At 48.9% G+C, this 8,435-nt stretch overlaps 1 protein-coding gene across 1 annotated transcript in view; it reads left to right on the top strand.

Moving 5' to 3' along the window:
• Positions 1–772: 772 nt before the first annotated feature.
• LOC124479699 (histone deacetylase 5-like) overlaps positions 773–8,435 on the top strand; it is a 34,647-nt gene continuing 26,984 nt past the window's right edge. Inside the window, 1 exon segment of the mRNA XM_047038561.1 lies at positions 773–943. The gene's annotated coding sequence lies outside the window, so the exon portion shown is untranslated.

The following is an 8,435-nucleotide window of genomic DNA, read 5'->3' as shown; positions in this document are numbered from 1 at the left end:
AGAGAGGAACGAGCTGTTCAGAGGGGTCACGGTGGAAACCAGTTTTCTGTTTTCAATAAAAGCATAGTTTATTTTTCAAGCATTGTTGCGTGGTTGACAGGACAAAAACTATATTTGTTGCCATGTTAGTCTGATGACATTGTCTTGGAATGGTCATCTCATTCATTTGTAACAAAGTTGAAGGCCACCTTCCATTTAAATAATTCAATAATTACATGAGAATGGACTAAAAAACCTTTAATGTCTAATTAACTAATTACAAAGGAACCAATCTACTATCTTGGTGTGGCATTATATAAAGAGTTCACACCCTGACCATCACAGAAGAAGAGTTTATTAAATATTGCTCACTGAAATGGCATCATTAAAGTCGGTCATGTAATGTCGATTATTACCGTAAATTAGAATAAGGCTAAACAACCTGATTTATCTTACCACCGTGGTACCTTACCAACAACCTCAACGAGTCAAGTGGAAGCATAATTGTCACTGAAAACGAATGAGGGCGCCACAGATCCATAGATAACATCAAGCGTTATGGAGAAAGTGCAACATTGAGTTGACAAGTTATGAATTTGACAATTTTTGGGAAGACTGCGATAGGCCGTCCATGACCTTGTTCACTTCACCACCGACTGTCTGGGTTGATTGAACGTAGCCCGTCAGAAGGAGGTGTAAGACATTTTTTTATGTTATCTTGTCCCCCTTTCTGAGTTGGTGTGGGTGAACCATCTATTTTTAGCAGCAACAGACGAGTCACGTGGCAGGGGGAGACGTCAGTAATGTTGTTGTTGGTGGAGGAGCTGCGAATATGGAGGAAAGAGAGAGTTGTGACAGGAAAATGTAGACATCTTCTCATAAAAAAGACAACCGAAACGACCGCATAGAGGTGCAACGGTTATCGAGCGGTTCCCGAAGACGTGAGGAGGTGATCGACTATCAGGTAGATAGCAAAATGGGCTGGACAAAATTATGATACTTAACACATTGTTCGCTCACTGCTAACGTTGCAGCTGTACTGAAGCAGCTAGCTCATATTTTGTTGAGTTACTGTAGGATGGCTAGTGCTAGCAGCTTGGCTAGCCTGGAGGCTAGCTATAACATCAGCAAGCTATAAACGTCATTGCCACTGATCTTTCTTTGATGTTGGTTTTGGTTGCCATGCCAACTGACAGGTAACGTTACTAGCGATGACATTTAGCTAGATGACGTAGCTGTTACAGTAGCTAGCTAGCTAGCCATATTTAATGTATGCACTTTTAGCTTACTAAAACTGGTTTTGAGGCGTATTCGTTGTAACACCTTTAACAACTGCTTCAAACCAGCTTTCTAGCTAGCAGGCGTCTGCAAGTGAGGGAACGTTAGCTAGCAATGTTTAATGAGGAAAGCTAGATATCTACTGTCATTTTACAGTCCTGCTTGCTATGTACGATCACTCAGCTTGCTAGCTCGCTACTTTATTATTGTCGGATTTTAGTGTTTGTCTTGAGTACAGAGAATTACGTTAAACCAGTGGATATCTGGTACGATGAGTGATTGTGCAGATGTGAAGGAGGTAAATGGCTTTACACACATGTACGCTGTTGGACACCAATGACCTGTTGCATGCCTACCGGTAATTACTAAAACGTATTCCACAGTGTCTAACTATGTGGCAAGCCAAGGTTTTTCTTGTGACTTTAATCAAATCTTGATGATCAACGATGCACTCTCTAAGTAGCCTCCATTCTCCTCATCCAATAGACGTTCGTCTTTGATCTATCTACCAGGGGCCAATTTTCTGTTTTGAATGGACTTTGGTAGAAATCATTGCAAGTTGTTTGTCCAATTTGGAAATAATGATATCATAAAAAGAACCTGATTTGCCGTCGTCGTCGTCCATGAGATGAGAGTGCATGCACAAGATTGCATTCAGACGGTTCCGGTTACATGGTTTGTTTGGATACAGAAAAAGGCATTTTGAGCTGTGGGGTTTTGTGTTGGGTGAATGGGGACATCATTCACGTGTTGCTGGTGACAGCTGACATGTTGGTGGTGCTGTTGTGTTGCACTGTAGCTGAATGCCCTTAAGCCAAAGTTAGCACCCTAAGGAGGGAAAGTGGACTAGCATACAGCTGACCCGGTTCTGACCTGCAGTAGCCAGGCTTACACACTGAGGCAATGAGAAGGGAGATGGTCAAGAAAAGATATTGCCTATATCCTCTGAAACCACATTAGTGACTGTCTGATTAAGGAGCAGCCTGGTCAGATAAGCTGCATCTGTAGATTGGAAGAAAAAAAAAAGAAGAAAAAAGAAAAGAAATGCTTTGCTTTCCACTTGCGTATTGTGCAAGGCCCAAACGGGCTGATTCTTCGTGACGGTTAAGAGGCCGGCTTGCGTCAGTTGCTTCAACAGGCTCTCGAGACAGACGAGGGCCCAGCCTCTGATTGGCTGTGTCCTCTGTCAACGTCAAGTTCCCAACTCAGGGGCCAATCACTGTCCTCTGAGTGCCCAACAACACAAGCCACTGAGGGGGGCGACCTTCTTGACCCCTGCATGTTATCAAAGCTGGCTATTTGGAGTCTTCTCTCCATTTTACCTGTGGTCTCCACCCGGAGTACACCTTCCCAAGCTCTCACTGGAGCGCGTGCTTGCTAAGGTCGGACGTCGAACTGCAAGGCTATTTCAGCTGAACCGAAAGAGTGTTCAAATGACGCCGCCCGCGACAGATGTGGAGATTTAGTGGTCGAGTTCCCTAATCTCTCTTTAACGAGGCTGGTGGATGGGTCGCGGATTGACAACACTTTACGGGCCAGAGTCCTGGTCACTCGCTTCAGTGGTCAGCGGACACTGTAGAAACGAAGCCAGCAAGCCGTCAGTTGGTCTTTAGAGGCCGACTACGAGAGGTTTGGCTTGTGTGGCTCATGTTGTGTGTTGACAGCTTCATTATACTTAAGTGACCTTTGTATGTCTTTCTAGGAAGACTCAAGCATGCATGCAGTCGAGTGACATCACCCCTCGTCTATTTATGGCACTATAACCAAAGGTTAAACATAAACGATGTTGTCTGCACTATTCTTGGGAAAAACACGTCTTTATGACTTTATAGGAATTTTACAGGCTATTTTGGGAATTTTACTGCCAAAGAGCTTCAACTGTCTGTCTAATCATTGACTGGCCTGAAATCTCCATGAATGGGGGATAGGAAATCAAGAATTTAAGAACACAATGACTTGATATCCGACACGCACACGTGATCACTGTTCAGCTCCCGAACAGAACCTTGGAGATCCGATTAGCCTGCATGGTGGAATGTTTCGGAGTCCAGAGTGACGACGGGGCTGCTCCGTGGGCTGCAGCCTGCCTGTCTGCCTGCCTGTCTGCCTGTCTGTCTGCCTGTCTGCCTGTCTGTCTGTCTGTCTGTCTGCCTGTCTGCCTGTCTGCCTGTCTGCCTGCCTGCCTGTCTGTCTGCCTGTCTGCCTGTCTGCCTGTCTGCCTGCCTGCCTGCCTGCCTGCCTGCCTCCCAGCCAGGTGCTGCTTGGCATGCAGGGTGAGGCGTCAAGGGGAGACACGGCCGCCCCATCCCCGGGAGAGGAACACCGCAGTGGGCTGTTTGTCTCTCCTTTCTCCTTGAGATTCTGCCACACAGGCTCTCTCTGCAGCCTAGACTCGGTGTGTGTGTGTGTGTGTGTGTGTGTGTGGGGGGGAGGGGGAGTAAGAGTGTGTTGGAGCGTGTGTGCGTTCAGCTACTGTGCAGGCGCAGCAGGCTTTTTGGCAGACTTAGTGTGTGTCACTCGTGTCCCCATGTTTGGTACTGTTTATAACAGCACCAAATATCCTCCTTATGAGGCTCTGCTGTTTGAACCTCTGCATATAGACAGACAGACAGACAGACAGGAAGGCTGGCAGGAAGGCAAGGACAAACAGCTAGGCCGAGTGACAGAAAACAGAAACGGGCAGCATTGGAGTGTGGCATTGAATGGATACTTCATCACCGTGTTGTCATTGAAGATGACAGCGACCAATTGAAACATAAACAACATTGATTTTTTCCAAGCGGCACTCACTTCTGTAGTTGCATGATCAAACTAAATGAGTTTCAGATCCCAGCCCCAATCCCAGCCCCAGCCCCAGCCTCAGCCCCAGCCTCAGCCTCAGCCCCAATCCCAGCCCCAGCCCCAACCCCAGCCCCAGCCTCAGCCCCAACCCCAACCCCAGCCCCAGCTCCAACCCCAGCCCCAGCTTCAGCCTCAGCCCCAGCCTCAGCCCCATTCCTATTTCCAGCCCCAGCCTATTTCCAGATTGTTTTTAGCTGTGACTAGCAGCTCTATAGCTCACTCGGTTGGTCCACAAAACATGCATGGATGTACGCGGTCGCATGTCACAGCTTAACTCACGCTCATTTGGAAGTGTTGATTACACCTATCCAATTCCTCCCTACTAGGGGATGGTAAAGGACGCCTGTGATTGGAGGACTTCATTGTCTGCCTGGCAAATTGTCCCAGGTAGCTAGGCACTACTTCCTGATTCTTAAGTCAGACAAGTAGCATACTTTCACTGACCAGGTGCCCGATTAACTTTCTCACCTCTCTCTCTCTCTCTCTCTCTCTCTCTCTCTCTCTCTCTCTCTCTCTCTCTCTCTCTCTCTCTCTCCTCTCTCTCTCTCTCTCTCTCTCTCTCTCTCTCTCTCTCTCTCTCTCTCTCTCTCTCTCTCTCTCTCTCTCTCTCTCTCTGTCAATTCAATTCAATTGAGCTTTATTAGCATGACAGTCATTACAACCGTATTACGAAAGCAAGAGGCACAATAACAGACAACCATACATCAACAACACCATTCAAAAACCAAAGGAACGACCGTCAGTATTGTCCGGAACATGTGGTAACAACAAACACTCTCTCTCTCTCTCTCTCTCTCTCTCTGTAAGGCTGCACAGAAGACAAAAATACGCTTTGTCTTCGACAAAACACCCAGATATAAGAGACGCCCCATGCCTTTATATTACTTCCACAGTTTTTTGTCAGTGTTCATGGCTGTGGTACCGGTGTGGATAGGGACAGCTCGTCGGCAGCTAGAACCAGAGAGATGCCTCTTGCCCATGGGGGATCTTAGAACAGACATCCCATTCAGCCCAGGGCACTGAGACAGAGACAAACACGGCAGGCGCTCTCTCTAGGGTTAGCGGAGGCCATGCGGGAAACGGTGAGACGGCAGGATGCAACACAATCAAAGCCCTTTGCTCCAATTCAGCCGCTTCCAGACCTGGAGCTTTGCTCCGCAGGCCAAGAGCAGCGCTTCGCTCATCCTGCCAAAATATGCTTGTTGTGTCGATTCGATTTGAAGAAGGGGACCATACACAGGAATTAGCATGAGCAAGTGTGTAAAGGTAGCCCGGCTCTGCCTTCCTACGTACTTCCGCTCAATTTGGATTTTGCTTGTGTACTAGGTCTGGGATGTCGGTTCTGAAGTCGGTTTCCAGAAACAATTTTTTTGTAGGTCCAATCAGCGAACAGAGGGAGTGGCTGAGAACGATGACGTTAATGTTGTGCACTTGTTTGAGTAGTTCAGTAATGGCGGCGGAGAAAGATGCGAGCGAAACTATTCTGCGGTTGTGGCAACGCTGCCGAATATAGGTTAAAGCCGGAGCAAGAACATTCCTTGCTGAGTTTTGTTGGTGGCCATGATGTTGTGGCCCTCCTCCCCACGGGGTTCGGGAAAAGTTTGATTTTCCAGCTACGCAGCTAGCTCCGTTACAGTAGTGGTGAAGGAGTTGGCTAATGCTTGCGATTGGCTATGGCAAATCAGAGTGGCTCTGGGTGGATCCAATAGTTTTAAACTTCAACAGAGGACCCGCCTTCAAGGAAGTTAACGTTTGTCAATCGAGACATCCCAGATCCTCTGTACAAATGAAATGTACGAGGGTCTGGTTAGGACCAGGCTAGTGTAAGGGTGCCAGATTTCGCCACTCGGGCTCATTGTCATCGGCAGTCCTTGGCAGGTTGAGGTCATAGCGGGTTGAGGTCATAGCGGGTTGAGGTCATAGCGGGTTGAGGTCATAGCGGGTTGAGGTCATAGCGGGTTGAGGTCATAGCGGGTTGAGGTCATAGCAGGTTGAGGTCATAGCGGGTTGAGGTCATAGCGGGTTGAGGTCATAGCAGGTTGAGGTCATAGCATGTTGAGGACATAGCAGGTTAAGGTCATAGCAGGTTGAGGTCATAGCAGGTTGAGGTCATAGCGTGTTGGCTTTTTGCCTAAAGTCCAGTTGTAGGAAAATACACCCACAAGATGGGCTTCTTGCACACAGGGCCGCTAAAGTGGATGAGACCTAATATAATACACATCATATGTGTACTATTGGTTTCTGATATTATATGTTAGCTTATCATTGGTGTAACCTATGTTCTGAGTACGTAGTCATGTTATGCCAGGTTGCTTTGCGTCGTCTTGTCCAAAGAATCTCAGTGCCCAGTCTGACCCTGTGTTGTCCGGTGCATCTGACAATAAAAGCCCTGAACGTGGACTTGAACGCATCCCAGTGGTTTTAGATCGAGCGGTTTCAGTATCTGTAATGCGATTAGCCCGGCTAACTAGCTAAACCGCCCTTTCCCACTTCCTGCCTCATCCTCTCCACTCCACTTGGCAGCGCTGGCTCTCGGACCAACCGGCCTCATGGATGAACGAGGCTCGGCCCCTCGCCTCGCCGACGAGAGGCCGGCCCTGCTTGTGGGGCATCGCTGGCAGCCCCGCGACGAGGCTGCCCTCTGCCGTCCTCGCCTCTTAAGAGCATTAAGCCTGCGATTAGCCGTTTGGGCACCACTCCCAAACCTCTTTCCAGGACTTGCTGAGGAAAGTGTGGAGGGGCCGGGGGATAGGCAGCTGGGTGGGTAACACCCTGATTCCCCAGCTGGATGGATTGCGGAAGGCATGCGGCAAAAAAAAAAGAAAAAAAAGAGCTGTGTCGTGCTTTTGATGGCTTTTCCTTTTAAGTTTGCTGACATCCCAGCTTGCCAGATCCGGACGGAAGCAGAGCTCGGTGGGGTTAGCGATCTGTAGCTGCCCCGTGTTAGCTCCAGCACTGACGCCTGATGTGCCCCTGTCGTTGCAGCCACTGGCCACAAGGTGAAGCCACATAGCCAGGAGAAACTCCCTCCAAAAGGCTGGAACAGGAAGGTCCCCCCGACCAGAGACTGGCTCACAATCTGCTCTTTTATCAACACAGTTAGGCTGAGACACCTTAGAGTCATCAGAGCAGGAGACGGGACTGGACCCCAGGGTGGGAGATTTCAGGGAACAGAGGATGGCTGGCTGGCTGGCTGCCTGTCTGTCTGCCCGCCTGTCTGCCCGTCTGTCTGTCTGTCTGTCTGCCCGCCTGTCTGCTGTCTGTCTGTTTGTCTGCCTGTCTGTCTGTCTGTCTGCCCGCCTGTCTGCCTGTCTGTCTGCCCGCCTGTCTGCCTGTCTGTCTGCCGCCTGTCTGTCTGCCTGTCTGTCTGCCTGTCTGTCTGTCTGTCTGTCTGTCTGTCTGCCCGCCTGTCTGCCTGTCTGTCTGCCCGCCTGTCTGCCTGTCTGTCTGTCTGTCTGCCCGCCTGTCTGCCTGTCTGTCTGCCTGTCTGTCTGCCTGTCTGTCTGCCTGTCTGTCTGTCTGTTTGTCTGTCTGTCTGTCTGTCTGTCTGTCTGTCTGCCTGTCTGTCTGTCTGCCCGCCTGTCTGTCTGTCTGCCCGCCTGTCTGCCTGCCCGCCTGTCTGCCTGTCTGTCTGCCTGTCTGTCTGCCCGCCTGTCTGCCTGTCTGCCTGCCTGCCTGTCTGTCTGCCTGTCTGTCTGTCTGTCTGTCTGCCTGTCTGCCTGCTGGCTGGATGTCTCTGAATAAGACCAGGCACTTTCCAGGTCCACCCTCAGTGTCTGTAGTGGAACCTTGATGATGAAGGTTTAGGAGCTTCAACCATGTAAAGACTCATTATTACGTGTTTCTAGGTTTGACAAGACATGATCGTCAATGCGTCATGTTCATTCAGCTGTGTGACAAAGTATGTCCATGTAGTTGATGTCTTTTGCTGCGGATAAGGTCTGCTAGACAACCAAACCACTTTTTGCTAAGAACATCCACAACACACACAGCAATGTGTCTAGAAACTGCTTCTTTAGCCTGGAGCAATCAGAGCAGATCACTGTTTGGCGCTTGTGATTAACTTGACATAACTATGTGGAAATTAATTTAATCTGTTACCTAAGTGTTTTGTAATAGAGGGTAATTATATTAGTTCGAGTACATAAAAAAAATCTATGTAATTCTCGCATGACAAATGTGGCTCCCTTATGATTCCATTGTACATTGCAGACAATTATTCTAACCAGTGTTGCCAAGGCGATACTGAGAGGCAGTATCATGTAGTCATGTTTGGGGGCAGTATGGGTACTGTAGTCATGTTGGGGGGCAGTATGGGTACTGTAGTCATGTTGGGG

The sequence above is a fragment of the Hypomesus transpacificus genome, chromosome 17, assembly GCF_021917145.1.
Source record: "Hypomesus transpacificus isolate Combined female chromosome 17, fHypTra1, whole genome shotgun sequence".
Lineage (NCBI taxonomy): Eukaryota > Metazoa > Chordata > Actinopteri > Osmeriformes > Osmeridae > Hypomesus > Hypomesus transpacificus.
Note: the sequence above shows the minus strand (reverse complement) of the source record. Positions and strands in the feature narration are given on the sequence as shown.